Here is an 18,800-nt window from a genome sequence, read left to right as displayed (position 1 = left end):
TGGGTTACTGGCGCCAGTCTATGACTGTCCTTGGAACAACGCAAGAGGAAGAAATCAAGATCCTAACACCTTTGTTCCTCATCACTGACTCCTGACTGTGAACCCTCATCTTACACAAACCCCTAGATTCCTCATGCAGGGGGTGGGGGACGCACAGTTCTTGAGGTGTGAGCCTACCATGCTTCCCTCTCTGCGGCTGAGAATTAAAGCCACCGTTCTATTTCCTCCGAACTCCATCTCCGGATGTTTTATCTGGCTTCAGTAGGCAGAGAAAGCCAAGACTTTGGCCAGCAACAAGAGGACGCCAGGCTGCCTGATACACTGCACGCTCTCAATCACCTCAGTGCAGCGTTCCGCCTGGGCAGGAGGGCAGGCAGGTCCAAAGGCGTGCAGTTCTGGTCAAAATGGCACTGCCTTCCTCCAATGAATGTGGAGCAACTGGTAAACAGACCGAGGACAAGGAAGCCTTCCCCATCGGGGAACACCTGCCTCCCCAAAGCAAATAAAATCATATTAAAGACAGAAATATTAGAGGCCCTGATAATGTAATCATAAAGTAATCACTTTGAATTAGGATAATGGCTGTGTCCAACTCCTATTGCATTTATTTTGAATATCACATTCTTTCAACTCTCATTATTTTAATTATGTTCAATTACAGACATTTGCATATGCTTTATCATGGATATTAGTGAGGGGGAAAAGACTTCCCTGAGTTAAATGATGAACAGATATTCCATATTATGTTACACTTACACCTCCTGAAAATTTGATTTACTACAGCCCAAAGAGAGGTCCTGAGACAGACACTGATTTGAAGTGAGTCTGAATTTTCTGTGATGATGTGGGGAGCCCAAATATAGAGACAGTCATTCAGAAAATGAAACAGAGGTGATGAAGGGCTGGGCTGGACTGAGGCAAAGATTTGAGGCTTGGCTCTGGCTGTGTGACCTCTAGAAAATCATGCAACCTCTCTGGTATTCAGTGTCTGCATCTATAAAACTTGGAATATATAATTGTAGGGATTACCTAAAATGATGCTTAAAAGTGCTTCTTAAGTCAGCATCAGCACACCATATAGGTTGAAAAAGTTAGCTATACTTTTTGACAAATGGTTCTAACACAACTGAACACTATAGGGGGGAAAAAAAAGAACTTTCACCTAAACATCACATCTTACATAAAATTTAACTTAAAATGAATCACAAATTTAAGTGTCAACTTTTAAAGTGTACAATGTTTTTAGAAACAGTAGGAGAGAATGTTCATGATCTAGGGCTAGGGAAAAAGTTTTGCAGATTTAAAAATAAAATTATGACTCAAAACAGAAAAAACAAACCTGATAAATTAGACCTCATCACAATGAAAAACTTAAGTTCTGCAAAAACTTTAATGAAGAGGAACAGAAGACAATGTACAGACTCTGGGGAAATATTTGCAAACCACGTATCTAAAAATGAAGACGATCTAGGATATAAGAAGTCTCAAAATGCAAAGGCAAAAACTAGCAATCCAATTAAAAAATGGGCAGAAGAAATGAACAGATATTTCATCAAAAAGGATATAGTGACAGTCCAAGGTGCTCCACATCATTAGGCATTAGGGAAATGCAAATTAAAACCACAATAAGATATAACCACAATCTACAAGAATGGCAAAAATTTAATAACAGTAATGACAATACCAAGAGCTTTCCCAATGGCTCAGGGGCTAAAGAATCCACCTGCAATGTAGGAGACACAGGAGATGCAGTTTTGATCCCTGGGTCCGGAAGATCCCCTGGAGGAGGAAAATGGCAACGTACTCCTGTGTTCTTGCCTGGAAAATCGCATGGACAGAGGAGCCTGGCAGGCTACAGTCCATGTGGTCTAAAGAGTTGGACACGACTGAGCAACTGCGCACACACAATACCAAATGTGAGGATGTGGAGAACCTAGATTACTCTTACACTACTGTTGGGATTGCAGAGTGGCGCGCATGCTCCAGAAAACAAGTTGCCAGAGTCTTGTAAATGAAACACGCAGCTACCATATTGTCCAGCCATTGCACTGTTGGGTGTTTATCCCTGAAAAATGAAGACTTCCTGTTCACATGAATACCTGTCCATGAATGTTCATAGCAGCTCCACCCATAAAACCCCAAATAGGTCCAGTGTCCTTCAACAGGTGATTGTTAGACACTCTGTGCTACATCCACACCCTGGAATACTATACTACCCAGCCATGAACAGGAAAAAACTATTGGCATGTGATATGGATAAATCTGCAGGGAATTAGGCTGAGTGAAAAAAGCCAATCCTAAAAGTCGAATATTCTATTATTCCATTTATGTGACATTTTTGAAAGGACAAAACTTTGCAAAAGGAGAACAGATGACTGGTTGCCAGGGTTTTAGAAATGGGGTTGGGAATGAGAGGGAGGTAAGAGAAGAGAACTTTGCAGAGATACAACTGCTCAGTATTATAAGATGAGATGCTAGAGTTTTGCAAAATGTTCATCATTGGAGGAAAAAATGGGCAAAGTACACACAGTATCTCTCTCTCTATATATTTTACTTGAACTGTGTGTGAATCTATGATCAGCTCAATAAAAATTCAAGTTGAAAAATATGGGGGATATTCTGATCAAAAAAAACAATTATTGCTATAAAAAGGAAGGTTTCTTGGATGATATATTGGTGGATACTAATTCATTCTTAAGTCTACATGAAACCATAGCACAAGTTGAGCTGACCTCTTTCTTCCCAGGTCTGGGGGCTGCTGCTGGATTGTGGAGTATCTGGCCTTCTCTTGGAGGCAGCCAGAGGCTTCATTTCCCCATGGAGCCATCACGGTAGCTGGCTGTGCACTGGATTCTTGCCTTTGGGGCCAGCTTGCTCCAGGTGCTGGGGGTGCACAGCCACCTAAAAGTTACAGACATGTCCCAGTGGGACAAGCTAAAGGGAGGATGCTTAAGAAAGTCCCAGGCGAGGCAGATTCACCTGGGAGGCGGGTGAGCCATCCTGTGCTTACTTTGGAGTCAGCCTGCCTGGGTTTGAACTCTGCTGCTGACCAGCCTGTGCGGCCTTGTACATAGCACTTTGTTCCTCTGGGTTGCATTTCCTCATCTGCAAAAGAGAAATAACAATAGCAACTATATAGCATATTTCATCGAAGGGCAGACAGAATGAAAACCATAATCACAGAAAACTAACCAAACTGATCACGTGGGCCACGACCTAGTCTAACTCAGTGAAACATGAGCCATGCCATGTGGGGCCACCCAAGATGGATGGGTCATGGTGGAGAGTTCTAACAAAACGTGGTCTGTTGGAGAAGGGAATGGCAAACCACTTCAGTATTCTTGCCTTGAGAACCCCATGAACAGTATGAAAAGGCAAAAAGACAGGACACTAAAAGATGAACTCCCCAGGTCGGTAGGTGCCCAATATGCTACTGGAGAAGAGAGGAGAAATAACTCCAGAAAGAATGAAGAGATGGAGCCAAAGCAAAAACAACACCCAGTTCGGGATGTGACTGGTGATGGAAGCAAAGTTCAATGTTGTAAAGAACAATATTGTGTAGGAACCTGGAATGTTAGGTCCATGAATCAAGGTAAATTGGAAGTGGTCAAACAGAAGATGGCAAGAGTGAACATCAACATTTTAGGAATCAGTGAACTAAAATGGACTAGAATGGGTGAATTTAACTCAGATGACCATTATATCTACTACTGTGGGCAAGAATCCCTTAGAAGAAATGGAGTAGCCATCAAAGTCAACAAGAGAGTCTGAAATGCAGTGCTCGGGTGCAATCTCAAAAATGAAAGAATGATCTCTGTTCATTTGCAAGGCAAACCATTCAGTATCACAGTAATCCAAGTCTATGCCCCGACCAGTAACACTGAAGAAGATGAAGTTGAACAGTTCTATGAAGACCTATAAGACTTTCTAGAACTAACAACCAAAAAAGGTGTTATTTCATCACAGGGGACTGGAATGCAAAAGTAGGAAGTCAAGAGATACCTGGAGTAACAGGCAAATTTGGCCTTGGAGTATAAAATGAAATAGGGCAAAGGTTAACAGAGTTTTGCCAAGAGAACGCACTGGTCATAGCAAATGCCCTCTTCCAAGAACACAAGAGACGACTCTACGCATGGACATCACCAGATGGTCAATACCAAAATCAGATTGCAGCCAAAGATGGAGAAGCTCTATACAGTCAGCAAAAACAAGACCAGGAACTGACTGTGGCTCAGATCATGAACTCCTTACTGCAAAATTCAGGCTTAAATTGAAGAAAGTAGGGAAAACCACCAGAGAAGGCAATGGCATCCCTCTCCAGTATTCTTGCCTGGAAAATTCCATGGATGGAGGAGCCTGGTGGGCTACAGTCCATGGGGTCACTAGGAGTCGGACACGACTGAGCGACTTCACTTTCAATTTTCACTTTCATGCATTTGAGAAGGAAATGGCAACCCACTCCAGTGTTCTTGCCTGGAGAATCCCAGGAACGGGGGAGCCTGGTGGGCTGCTGTCTGTGGGGTCACATACAGTCGGACATGACTGAAGTGACTTAGCAGCAGCAGCAGCAGCAGGGAAAACCACCAGACATTCAGGTATGACCTCAATCAAATCCTTTACGATTATACAGTGGAATTGACAAATAGATTAAAGGGATTAGATCTGATAGAGTGTCTGAAGAACTATGGAAGGAGGTTCGTGACACTGTACAGGAGGCAGTGATCAAAACCATCCACAAGAAAAAGAAATGCAAAAAGGCAAATTGGTTGTCCGAAGAGGCCTTACAAATAGCTGAGAAAAAAAGAGAAGCTAAAGGCAAAGGAGAAAAGAAAAGATACACCCATTTGAATGCAGAGTTCCAAAAAATAGCAAGGAGAGATAAGAAAGCCTTACTCAGTGATCAATGCAAAGAAATAGAGGAAAACAATAGAATGGGAAAGACTAGAGATCTCTTCAAGAAAATTAGAGATACCAAGGGAACATTTCATGCAAAGACGAGCACAGTAAAGGACAGAAATGGTATGGACCTAACGGAAGCAGATGATATTAAAATGAGATGGCAAAAATACACAGAAGAACTGTACAAAAAAGATCTTCATGACCCAGATAACCACGATGGTGTGATAACACACCTAGAGCCAGACATCCTGGAATGTGAAGTCAAGTAGGCCTTAGGAAGCATCACTACGAACAAAGCTAGTGGAGGTGATGGAATTCCAGCTGAACTATTTCAAATCCTAAAAGATGATGCTGTGAAAGTGCTGCACTCAATATGCCAGCAAATTGGGAAAACTCAGCAATGGCCCCAGGAGTGGAAAAGGTAAGTTTTCATTCCAATCCCAAAGAAAGGCAATGCCAAAGAATGTTTAAATTACCACACAATTGCACTCATCTCACATACTAGCAAAGTAATGCTCAAAATTCTCCAAGCCAGGCTTCAACAGTACATGAACCATGAACTTCCAGATGTTCAAGCTGGATTTAGCTTTATTGACTATGCCAAAGCCTTTGCCTGTGTGGATCACAACAACCTTTGGAAAATTCTTCGAGACACTGGAATACCAGACCACCTTACCTGCCTCCTGGGAAATCTGTATTCATGTCAAGAAGCAACAGTTAGAACCAGACATGGAACAACAGGCTGGTTCCAAACTGGGAAAGGAGTACGTCAAGGCTGTATATTGTCACCCTGCTTATTTAACTTATATCTAGAATACATGATGTGAAATGCTGGGCTGGATGAAGCACAAGCTGGAATCAAGATTGCTGGGAGAAATATCAATAACCTCAAATATACAGATGACACCACTTTTATGGCAGAGAGCGAAGAAAAGCCTCTTGATCAAAGTGAAAGAGGAGTGTGAAAAAGCTGGCTTAAAACTCAACATTCAAAAAACTAAGATCATGGCATCTGGTCCCATCATTTCATGGCAAATAGATGGGGAAACAGTGGAAACAATGACAGACTTTATTTGGGGGGGCTCCAAAATCACTGCAGATAGTGACTTCAGCCATGAAATTAAAAGATGCTTGCTCCTTGAAGAAAAGCTACGACCAACCTAGACAGTATATGAAAAAGCAGAGACATTGCTTTGCCAACAAAGGTCCATCTAGTCAAAGCTATGGTTTTCCAGTAATCATGTATATATATGTGAGAGTTGGACTACGAAGTAAGCTGAGCATCAAAGAACTGATGCTTTTGAACTGTGGTGTTGGAGAAGACACTTGAGAGTCCCTTGGACTGCAAGGAGATCCAATCAGTCCATCCTAAAGGAAATCAGTCCTGAATATTCATTGGAAGGAGTGATATTGAAGCTGAAACTCCAATACTTTGGCCACCTGATGGGAAGAACTGACGCATTTGAAACGATCCTGATGCTGGGAAAGATTGAAGGCAGGAGAAAGGGATGACAGAGGATGAGATGGTTGGATGGCATCACCGACTCAATGGACATGAGTTTGAGTAAGGTCCGGGAGTTGGTGATGGACAGGGAGGCCTGGCTTGCTGCTGTCCACGTTGTGGCAAAGAGTCAGACATGATTGAGCGACTGAAAAAAAAAAAAAAAAAAGCATGCGTGAGTGTTATTATGTCACAAGATTGCTACCAGGCTGAGATAAATGACTTGTGTAAATGAAGTCTTTATCACAATTCTGGCCCTTCAGGAAGGCTCCAGGTGAAATGGTTCACACTTGTTACCATGGCTTGATGATAATTTGAGAAATTAATGGATGCTTTCTTCTACTCCCTACAGTTTTCCTCTTTCCTTTCCTCCATTTAAGTGGAGCAGCTAAGCCCATGAGGCACAGCTTCTGAGCCTGCACTCAGGAACTCCGGAACTGCAACTGCTGAAGCCTGTGTGCCCTAGAGCCCCGAGAAGCCACTGCAATGAGAAACCCATGCGCCCCGACTAGAGAGTAACCCCTGCTCGCTGCAACTAGACAAAAGTCTGAGCAACAGTGAAGACTCAGCACAGCCAAAGATAAACAAATTAATGAAATTTTTTAAAAAAGCACAAGCTCCAAGACAGAGAGAGTCAGATGTACTGAGGAAGCTGGAAAGAACTAGAGCCTTTATCTTCTCCATGGGGAAAAAATGTCCCTGGCTTGGTGACCCTGGAGAAGGAGGAGGAAGGAGGAGGGACAGGGGGAAGTTGAACAGCCTAAAGCAGCCAGTCCCTGACCCCCTCAAAGCCTTGCCCCTGTTAGAAACCACTGTTTGGAACATCCATGACTACAGGAGTGAAAGAAACAATCTAATCCCATCTAATTCTGGATCTTCTGGCCCCCTGGGGGTTGCAGAGCCCCAGGCAAGATGGAGGTTAAGCTTCCTTCAGCCCCACACCATGGGAGCTCAGGGTGAGAAATGAAATTGGTTCTAGAGGACAAAGAGGGAGCTGTTTCCTGAACAAGTGAGCTTACGGACCCCTCTCCCTGCCCAAGAGGCCAGTGCCTCTCAGGCTGGGCGTGGTGGTGGCGGTCCCTGCTTGAAGGCTGCCTGCCTCCTGCCCCAGGGTCCTCCTCCCTTAACTCCGAGGTCCATGGGTCGGTGCCAGGCCGCCCACCCCCCCCTCGCCTTTCTCCACTTGCTCCTTTGGAAACCGAGAAAGCACTATTCAGCGAAAAAACCAGGCTTCCCCCAGCAGACGCTGCACCTCTGAGTGGATGTACAGGAGCTGTCAGCAGACTGTTCTCCTCCCCACCCACTAAGCTTTTAAAACGACTGAAGTGCCACCCGCCCTAATTACCCAATTCAGTGGCTCACACAATGGATCTGCCACTTCCTTGGCTTTCTGACATCCCGAACTCCCCAAGATCTCTCTCGGCTCTGACAGAAGGCATCTGGGGTGATGGGGGCGGGGTGGAGGGGGGGGTGGCGGGGAGCTGGGAGGGTACAGGCACTTAATTGGAGAGACAGGGACGCAGGTGAAGACTAAAGCGGCCCAGGCTCTTGAGTCACACTGGCAGACTTCGGGGCTGGCGTGGACCTAGAAGTCACCTCTACAGCCCTCTCACCTGACCGAGGGGGAAACTGAGGCGCGGGGGGTGTGACCAGACGCTGGCCCATCTGGGACTGTAATCCAGCCATTCATTTATTCGTCCATCCACTCACTCTTTGTTCATTTAAAGCACTCATTTGCCAGACACCGTTGTCACTTGGAGTATAACAGTGAATACACACTCATAGAACTTATATTCTGGTAGGGGGATAAGGAATAAACGTATAATCTGATGGGAAGCTCTATAAGGAATGACATGACCAGGAAAAGAAGAGAGAGATGAAGGGGATTTCTTCTGAGACCAGATGGCCAGGAAAGACCTCAAAGGTGAGATGAGACTTTTTTCTTCTTCTCTTTGGACACACCCCTACTGTGTGGGATCTTAGTTTCCCAACCAAGGATGGAAACTGTTCTCTCTGCATCGGAAGGGCAGAGTCTTAGCCACTGGACTACCAGGAAAGTTTCCCGTGAGATGAGATGTGAGCAGAGGCCCATTTGAAGAAAATCGGCTGAGTCATGTGGATGGGAGTTCTGAGCACAAGAGGGATTTTTTCTTAAAAATCATGTGCAAAGGCCCTGCAGTAGAAACATACTTGTGTACTTGGACTCTTCCAAAAACAGCACTGTGGCTGTGTGTGGCTGAGTGTGCTGGAGTGAAGGTAACAGGACAAGATGGGTTTAGAGGGGCTAATGGGGTCAGACGCTGGGAGGAGGCTACTGGACAATAAGGCCCCAGGCTTTTATGATCCATGAGATGGAAGCTGAAGGGTTTGGAGCCGGGATTTTACTGATCTCTGCCCACATATCCTGGACAATATAAAACCCTTTTAGATCAGACATTTTCATCCTTGGCCTATTGACATTGGTGCCGAGTTAGCTTTGTGTGGGGGCCTGTTCATGCCTGGTGGGTTGTTTAGCAACCTCCTGGGGCTCTATCCCCAAGACCCCAGTAGCAGCTCTCCAGCTGTGAGAACGAAAAACAGCCTCATCTCACACAGTGGATGTCCAACTCTGTGACCCCAAAGATGGCAGCCCACCAGGCTCTCCTGGTCCCTGGGATTTTCCAGGCAAGAACACTGAAGTGGGTTGCCATTTCCTTCTCCAATGCATGAAAGTGAAAAGTGAAAGTGAAGTCACTTAGTCGTGTCCGACTCCTAGCGACCCCATGGACTGCAGCCCACCAGCCTCCTCCTTCCATGGGATTTTCCAGGCAAGAGTACTGGAGTGGGGTGCCATTGCCTCCTCTGAAATATCCCTTGAGGGGCGTCTAATTGAGAACAACAAGCTGTTGATTTAGATCAACACGTGACTTTTAGAAAGAAGAAACAATCTGACCCACTAGTTTCTAAGCCTCCGGTAAGACTTTTGGGAGCAGATTTTCCCCCTAAATATAGATCCAGGGACACAAATCCAGGTCTCCTGGACCAACGTCTCTGGCATCTAGGACCCCAAAATCTGAATAGAAAGCTGTTCCCTGGGTGTGTGCCCCAGTGACAGAGAGCCCAGCTCTCGCCCCTTATCCCTGTATCTGTTGCACTTATTTAGGTTCCGTTATTTAGGCCTCCTGCTCAAACTTAGTCCCTGAGTTGTGTTCAACTCCTTGTGATCCCAAGGTATATAGCTCGCCAGGCTCCTCTGTCTGTGGGACTTTTCCAGGCAAGAATACTGGAGTGGGTTGCCATTTCCTTCTCCAGGGGATCCTCCTGGCCCTAGGACTGTACCCACATCTCCTGAATTGGCAGGTGGATTCTTTACCACTGAGCCACCAGCAAAGCCCGTTAAGTATGTCTGCATTTCCTCAAATTGGCCCATTCCTTTTACTTAAATACTGCTTCGACAGAGGGAAATTCTGTATCCGTCATTCTCATACTGATGTCAAAGTGAGCATCCTGAGAACGTGCTTTTGGGGGCCGTGGTGGGGGAGGGGGAGGAAGGAGGAGAGGAAAGGTCTGATTCAAGGTTCCAGTGAGCTCCCAGGGAACGTGCCGGCTGGCAGAACTGAGCTGCGACTTCTCAAACTCTCCCTCACTTCCACAAATGGAAACTCTCCTTGAGGAATGCAGAAGGTAGTTATAAAAAGCAAGGACAAAGCCCTGCTAAATCATAGGGAGATGCTGTTTCCTGCCAAAGCTCTCGAGTTTGAGGTCTGTCCCCTCCGCTGCTGGAAGGGGACATTAGCCAAGATTAAAGAGGCATTAAAGTCACACAGAACATCCACCTACTCTTCCCCTCGGGGCCACCTGGGGAACCAAGGGAGACTGAAACCTTCTTGTTATATTATTACAAATTATTTAGTGCCAGGCCTGTGTCCCATCAAAAGTTATCCCAAATACCTTCCCAAGTGGAACAGTGGGACAGTGGAACAGAACGCGCCTGCCAATGCAGGAGACATACATGACATGGGTTCGATCCCTGGGTCAGGAAGATCCCCTGGAGGAGGGCATGGCAACTCTCCAGTATTCTTGTTTGGAGAATTCCATGGACGGAGGAGCCTGGCAGGCTACAGTCCATGGGGTCACAGAGAGTTGGACACAGCTGAAGCAACTTAGCACACATGCACCTTTTTCAACACCTTTGGAGAACGCTGCTCTAGTCCAACTCTCGCTTTAAAGAGCTGGGACTGCAGAGGCATCGCTGGCCACTGCCTGGTAAGAAAGTGAAAGTGTGACCCCACTAACTGTAGCCCACCAGACTCTTCTGTCCATGGGATTCTCCAGGCGAGAATACTGGAGTGGGTTGCCATGCCCTCCTCCAGGGGATCTTCCCGACCCAGGGACTGAACTCAGTTTTCCTACATTGCAGGCAGATTCTTTACCCTCTGAGCCATTAGATAAGCCACATTGCCCGGTGAGGAGATGGTTGAAAACCATGACCAGCACCAGAGTCTCCTGCTTGTCACTCTAAGACCAGCAGGGTATCACTTCCTTGGAGGTCTGGAGATCTGGGGGTGATCCCCACCCACCGACGTCGTCTGCATTTCCTGCCAATTTCACTGGGGCCAGGGCCCATCTGGCTGGGAAGTCGTTCCCCGGCAGCTTGAACTACCCTGTGAAATCCCACTTCTCCAGAGCTGGTGGCCTGGTCGCAGATCCTGCTGGAAGGAAGCAGTCAATTGCAAGAGGCGCTCACTTAGCCAGGGGACAGGCAAACAGCAGTAGGAGGCAGTGAGCATTTTAACCCTTGACCTTTACGTCCAAGCTAAATAGAATGGATGACGATGAATGAGACGGCAGTTTCCTGATTTTCAGAGAGGAATGTCTGCTGGAGGAAAGAAGTCAGAGTTCCTGGAGACAGAGTGGGCTCTCTGGATACTTTTTTAGGAGTCCTTTGGTCAAACACCCTGTTGCAGTCCCAGCTCAGCCCCAGCTCCACCTGGGTATTGAACAAGGGGCATCATCACTTAAGCTCCCTGCACCTCAATTTCCTCAACATGAAACTTACCTGAAAGAAAGTGAGGGCTAAATGGGAGTAATACCTAGAAAGCTCCTTCACACAGTAAATACTCAGTTAATTAGCCCTCACCAGTCACTAGTCTCACACTGTAGCAATGTTTTTTTGTGTGCGTGTTAAGTTGCTTCAGTTGTGTCCAACTCTTTGTGACCCCATGGACTGTAGCCCTCCAGGCTCCTCTGTCCATGGGATTCTCCAGGCAAGAATACTGGAGTGGGCTGCCATGCCCTCCTCCAGGAGATCTTCCTGACCCAGGGACTAAACTTGCAGCTCTACGTCTCCTGCTTTGGGTTCTTTACCACTAGCACTACCTGGGAAGCCCCATCAGTGTTTTCTCTCTTGGACCAAAAAGAAGGAAATAAAATTGATGCTGACTGTTGTGGTCAAGGGGGTCACATTGAGAGCTGCGGGTGGCCTCGGTGAACACAGGTGAGGAAGGTGGGGGCTGGAGGCCCTCTCTTGGCTGGAGGCCCTGCCGGACCTGCTGCTTCTCTGCTGTGGGCTCTTCTCTAACTTTCCTTGCAGTTCAGAATCAGCAGCTGGTTTCTCCTCTCCGCCAGTGTTCTCTCCTCTCATAATAAGCAGCAATCGTTCCCAGAAGCTGGAGGCTGTTTCCAGGGCCAAAGGTGAGCTTACAGTCACCTGGTTGCCATGGAAACTGAAGCGTTGTCAGGCTCTCTCCAGAGTGACTTGGCAGGGCCTTGAGAATGTGTCTCTCCATTTCCAACTAATCTCCCCCGCACCTGTCTCCCTGCAGGAGCGTTACCAGGGAACACAGTGGGCCAGGCTCTCACACGGACCGTCCACGGTTGGGTGGGGTGGAAGCATCTGCGTGGTGGGCAGGTGGGTGAAAACCCACAGATGCCTCCAGCATCCCCGTGAGAGACAGACCTCTAGAGTCACAAGGGCCTGCAGAGGGGAAGCGAGAAGAAAGCAGCAAGCGTTTCCCGGAGTCCAGGAGTTTGTAGAAGGCACAGCAGCATCGGCTCAGCCCATACAGCAATGCTGCAAAGAAGTGCGGTCTAGTTTAGGGGCTCCTAGACTTCAGCTCCCAAGAAAACTGCCCCAGATGCTTCTGTATCCAGATTCCTGCCGTGATTTCAACCTAAAGGTCTGAGGAGGCCACAAGAGTGGGTGTTTCAGACACTTGCCTCCCTAAGTGATTCTCTTAGAAATGATTACGATTCTCTTAGAGGTGAGTTCGCATGCTGAAAGGTGCAGGGATTGGAGGAAGAAGAGAAAGAACCCAAGCTTTAGCAGTTCTGAGTTCGGGTCCTGTTGTGCTTCTAATTTGCATTCTGCATTTTGACCAGGATCTTAAAGGTCCCAATAAGAGAACTGGATCACATTCACATTTCCCAATGAGATCCCAAGGGACATCACTCCCAATACTCTTAAAAAGCCAAAAAGTTTGGGAAGTGATATTTATTTTATTCCTCTGTGTGTGTGCGCTAAGTCATTTCAGTCCTGTCCAACTCTTTGCAACCCTATGGACTGTAGCCCACCAGGCTCCTCTGTCCATGGGATTCTCTAGCCAAGAATACTGGAGTGGGTTGCCATGCCCTCCTCCAGGGGATCCTCCTAACTCAGGGATTGAACTTGCATCTCTTGCATTGGGAGGCAGATTTTTTAGCACTAGCACCACCTGGGAAGCCCAACTCTCCCTCGAGGGTACATGCAAATTGCTTTAGCACATTAAAGACTGATAAGTCCTGCAGTATGAAAGTCTGATTTCTTTCAACCCAATGTTTTCCTAACTTGTTTGCCCATAGAACCCTTTTTTCCTTTTATACTATTTGTTAATAACAGTCTCCTGGGATAGCTGATTTGGTAAATGGTGGGCTAGGAAATAATCGCATATATTAGTAGTTAATTTTGACTGAGTTTCTACTATGTGTCAAGCAATTGACATACATCATCTCATCAAATCATACAACTACTCTGCCTAAAGTAACACTGCTGGCCACTTGCTGAAACTGGACCCTAACCCAAGAATTCTGACACTGACCTTCTGTTATGCTAGGAGCTGCTGCAACGTCAGCAAGAGCAGTGATTATGACATTAGACCTCTACTCCAGAACTGATCACAGATAAACAGCTTTCTGGACCCAGGAAACATTGGAAAAAGACAGACTCTGCAGAACATGTGAAAACAGATTGCAAAGGGGGGAACTCTGAACCCTAAAGTTTCCAGTGCCAAGCTTGAAACTATAAAACAGAGCCTCCAACTTCTGGAGTTATCAGCACACTAGGTTTTTCCCCTTCCCGATCACATTAGCTTTTGAGTAATGTAGCAGCCAAGCACCCAGCTCTGTGATGTATTACATGAATGCATTATCAGAACCAGCTGTTGCTCTAATGATATGGAAGAAGGATGAAGGGCTTGGGTGATATATTGCCCCAGCGTCCTGCGATGGGAGAACAAAGCAGATCCCATGCAGCATAGTCACGCAGTTGGAAAGTAGAGATTGATTTATCAGGGGTGTCCCAAGTCGGCATCGAAAAAGAGGACTCCGTGAGGCTGCTGGAATTTATCAGCATAATTATGTGCAGTGATTTATTAAGCAGTAAATAACAAAGGCATCAAAGACACTTTTTGGTTGCTGTTTTGGCTTAACTTACTAAAAAAGAAAACTTTTTTTGTTCATTGGTTTGGTTTGTACCTTTAAATGATAAAGTTCCTTGACATGAACACGTATGAATGATGAAGTCTTTAAGTAGAGGGAAGATGTAGGCTGAGGTGAGTCACCTTTAAACGGGTATGTTTCTCTCCACGAAGGAAAATAAGCCCTCATCAATTTATTCTTTGTAGGGTCTATGGCTCCAGGGGTAAGTGACACAGTTGAGAGCTAAACAGAATTTAGCTGGCATGTCAGAGGTCACAGACATATGGGCAAAAATGATAGAGCATTTACTCCATTCCCACCACGAGCCTTAAGCCCTTTATGCCCGTTATTGCATTTTATCTGCATTATAACTCTGCAAGGTAGGTAGTGGAATCATCCCCATTTTACAGGTGAGGAATCAGGCATTGGTGATGCCAAAATAATTTAATCTAAGGTTTCACATCAGCAGTTGAGCAGATGATTAAAATATAGGTTCTTGTGACCCCAGAGTCCATGCTGTTCATCCACTCATTCATCTGAGTAATAAATATTTCCTTGGCCCCGCTAAGCGCAAGTGCAGGAGGTGCAGCGATGGTGGAGACTGAAGAAACCCTGTGTGTGTGGAACATAACTCTAGGGGAGGAGACAGACCCCTCATCCTTGCTGCACATGGATGAATGAACAAGCATAGGCATAAAGTTACAAACTATACTAACCACAGTGAGTTTCAGGGAAACAATGTCTTAGAAAATAGCAGGGTGATGAACAGAGGTCAGGGAAGACAGAGTTCATCTGTGATGAAAACCTCACTGCTCTTCACCATCAAGGACACACACGGTTTCAATCAACTTGCACATCTTAGGACCATCCACTGTTTCCCCAATGCTCCCTTTCTTTCATGTATGTGCCTAATATGATAAAGACGACTCAAGTTCTATGCACCACTCCTCAACACAGGTAATCACATTTGTCAACATCATAAAGTAGAAAACAACATTCTTAGATTTGTTTTTTTTTTTTTTAAACGAGGGTAGCCAATTGACTTTTCCACCTGCTGCCACACACCCTCTGTGCATCTCAGGACAGCTGAACTCTTGGCATCTGCCCAAGACTCTGCCAGGCAGGTATCTGGCACCCATTCTCACACTTGGAGTGCATACACAGACCAACAGGAATGGTGATTCACGTAAAGCCTTGTTTTCGTCTGTGCACGAGCTGAGGAAATTATAGTTTGTGTTGCACAGTTTCTGCAAGCACCCCACGCTGACCTTGAAGACAAGAGCAACCTCCCCTGCTGTCCAGGCATCCAAATGGCCAGGAGTGTGACCAACAGATGGCACACCCTCTGGAGCAGAGAGGTTGAGAACAGTGTGCAGACCAGTGCAGGGAGGTGGTCACTGGACAACCAGCACAGAGTAATCAGACCTGAGCCAGCTGGAGGCCGAATGGTAAACAGGACACCTCCCCACCTCCTGGGGAGCTGTGCCCTGGTCTCCTGCCTGACTCCCTGCAGCCAAGTATCCTGGGTGTCATATCTCACCTAGCCATCCTGTAACAGGGTCACTCTTAACTAGAGGGTTCTCCCTGAGGGCCTAAGTGCTTTCCCGTCCCCAGAAGCAGTCCCAAGTTAAGAGGGACTCTGGGATACTCAATGGAATGCATGGTGATTCCCAGGCACTGGGTGAATAGCGAGAGGCAGGTTTCTGAACAGGAACTCATCCATCACGGTTCAGATCATGCACTAGTGGTGGTCAGCTACGTTGTCTCGACTGAAGGTGATTCTGGAATTTCCTTTCCATCTGTGGCCTGTGGGAATGATATGTATTCTAGAAATCTACTTAGCAACTGTATTAGTCAGGAATCACCAGAGGAACAGAACCAGGAGAATGTATATATTTAGAAAGTGTCGTATTATAAGGATTGCTTATGTAATTATGGAGGCTGACAGTCACAAGATCTGCAAGCTGGCAGGGCCTGGGAGAGCCCCTAGGATAAGTTCCAGTCTAAGCCCAAAGGCTGGCAGGATTTAGGGAGAGCTCAAGTCTCCGTTTGAGTTCAAGGTAGGATAAAGTTCCGATTTGAATGCAGTTAGGAAGCAGGAATTCTCTCTCACTTAGGGAAGGGTCAATCCTTTTGTACCAGGCAGGCCCTTCAACTGAGTGGACGAGGCCCACCCCTACTAGAGAGGACAATCTGCTTTACTCAGTTTACTTACAAAAATGCTACTCTTGCCCCCCAAAACACCCTCACAGAAACACAGAGTAATGTTTGTCCAAAGATCAGGGCACCTCATGGTATCCAGCAAAATGATAGAGAAAATTAAGCATTAGAGAAACATCATGATAACAAAAGTAATAGGTCCCCCAGGGCATGGAGCCTGCTTTCCAGATTACAGAGGTCCTTCACACATTCTCTTCCGGCCCTGACCAAAGGCAGGCAGTGTTATCCCCATTTGACTTGATGGGGGCTCTAGCTTAAATGGCTTGATGAAACAACTTATCCAACAGTCCTAGAGCTATTGTGTCAGCAGCAAGTTTGACTTATGATGCTATTCTAGTTCCTATTCCACTTTCCAGAAAAATGGTATAGATGAGCTTATACACAAAGCATAAACAGAGACGCAGACGTAGAGAACAAGCATATGGATACCAAAAGGGAGGATGGAGAGACTGGGACTGATACAGGCATACGATGCCCAATAGAGACGACTAATGAGAGCGCACCGTACAGCTCCGAGAACGCTGCTGAATACACTGTGATGGTCAGAGTGGGAAGGAAGTGCAGAGAGAGGGGTTTATAGAGATACAGACATATGGCTGACTCACTTTCCTGTACCGTAGACACTAACACAACATTGTAAAGCAACCAGACTCCAGTAAAAATTAAGTCGTCCCCACTCACTGCAGCTAGAGAAAGCCCGCAGGCAGCAATGGAGACCCAGTGCAGCCAAAAGGAAATGAATAAGTAAAAATAAAATTAAAAAATAGAGTAACAGAGAATACGTGTACAAATAGGTAATGTTTATGCCAAATAATAGAGTGCGGATGTGCGTGTCAAAATATAAGCAGGTGGGGACAAGCCATCAGCACCCTCAGCACTCCAGCACCTGGGTGGGAGGAAGCGGAAGGAAACGACAGGTCACGTGACAGCTGGGCAGGAAGAGAACCGCAGTGCGAGCAGCAGGAAGGCGTGGAGCACCAGCCTGAGACGAGCAGCTGACACCACTAGCAGGGTAGTTACCAATCCAATAAATGGGTGAGTACAATGGACTCCCTGGTGGTGCCGTGGTAAAGAACCTGCCAGGCAATGCAGGAGACAAGGGTTCAATCCCGGAGTCAGGAACATCCCCAGAAGAAGGAAATGGCAACTCACTCACTCCATTGTTCTCTCCTGGAAAATCCCATGGACAGAAGAACCTGGTGGGCTACAGTCCGTGGGGTTGCAAAAGAGTCGGACACGACTGAGCGACCTAGCACATGCGCACGTGTGTTCCCAGGAAGACAGGAAGGGACAGAAGCAGCCTAGTCCTTGCAAACCCCCAAACGGACCAGTCAAGGCTGCTTCCAGGACCATCCCACAGAGAAGACACTGCTGGAGGTGCGCTGAGGAGAGACAGCAGAAAGGAAGGAGGAAGAGTGTTCAGGTGAAAGTGGGGCGGGGGTAGGGGAGAAGGGCTGGGAAATCACAGAGCACAAGCCACGGGGTGTTTTGTCTTTAATCTCTAAAAAATATCTACTTATTTATCAGCTGTGTCGGGTCTTAGTTGCAGCACATGGGATCTTTCATTGCAGCTCACGGCCTCTCTAAGCTGTGATGCACAGGCTTAGTTGCTTTCGGCATGTGGAATCTCAGTTCCCTGACCAGGGATCAAACTAGAGTTCCCTGCATTGCAAGGCAATGTAATTGCCTTAACCACTGGACCACCAGGGAAGTCCTTTTTAAAAAAAATTTTATTGAAGTATCAGTTCAGTTCAGTTCAGTCACTCAGTCGTGTCCGACTCTTTGTGACCCCATGAATCGCAGCACATCAGGCCTTCCTGTCCATCACCAGTTCCCGGAGTTTACCCAAACTCATGTCCATCAAGTTGGTGATGCCATCCAACCATCTCATCCTCTGTCGTCCCCTTCTCTTCCTGCCCCCAAACCCTCCCAGCATCAGGGTCTTTTCCAATGAGTCAACTCTTCCCATGAGGTGGCCAAAGTATTGGAGTTTCAACTTCAGCATCAGTCCTTCCAATGAACAGCCAGGACTGATCTCCTTTAGGATGGACTGGAGTATAGTTGATTTAAAATGTTGTGTTAGTTTCTGCTATACAGCAAAGTGAATCAGTTATACATATACTTGTATCCACTCTTTAAAAAATTGTTTTCCCATATAGATCATTACAGAATATTGAGAAGAGTTAGCTGTGCTATACAATAAGTCCTTGTTAGTTATCTATTTTATTTATAGCAGTAAACCATACTTTTTAAAAACGACATGGGAAAATAAAAAAGAGAAAGAGAAGAGAGAACCCTGTAAAGTTAGAAAAGCCACCTAAAACAAGACTCTTTTTAAGATTTCATGAAATACAATCTCACATAAAAATGAGCAACAGAAAAGAATCATGGGTACATCTGATACAAATTTATTAAAAGGAAAAAAGAAAAGACGGGATAAAGAGCTAAACAAAACCCCCACAGATAACAAAAAGCATTCCAGATAGGTATTGTCAAAAATAAGATCAGCTTCAAAACCTACTATTTC

This window comes from Capra hircus, chromosome 25 (assembly GCF_001704415.2).
Source record: "Capra hircus breed San Clemente chromosome 25, ASM170441v1, whole genome shotgun sequence".
Taxonomy (NCBI): Eukaryota; Metazoa; Chordata; class Mammalia; order Artiodactyla; family Bovidae; genus Capra; species Capra hircus.
This window is presented reverse-complemented; position numbering follows the sequence as displayed.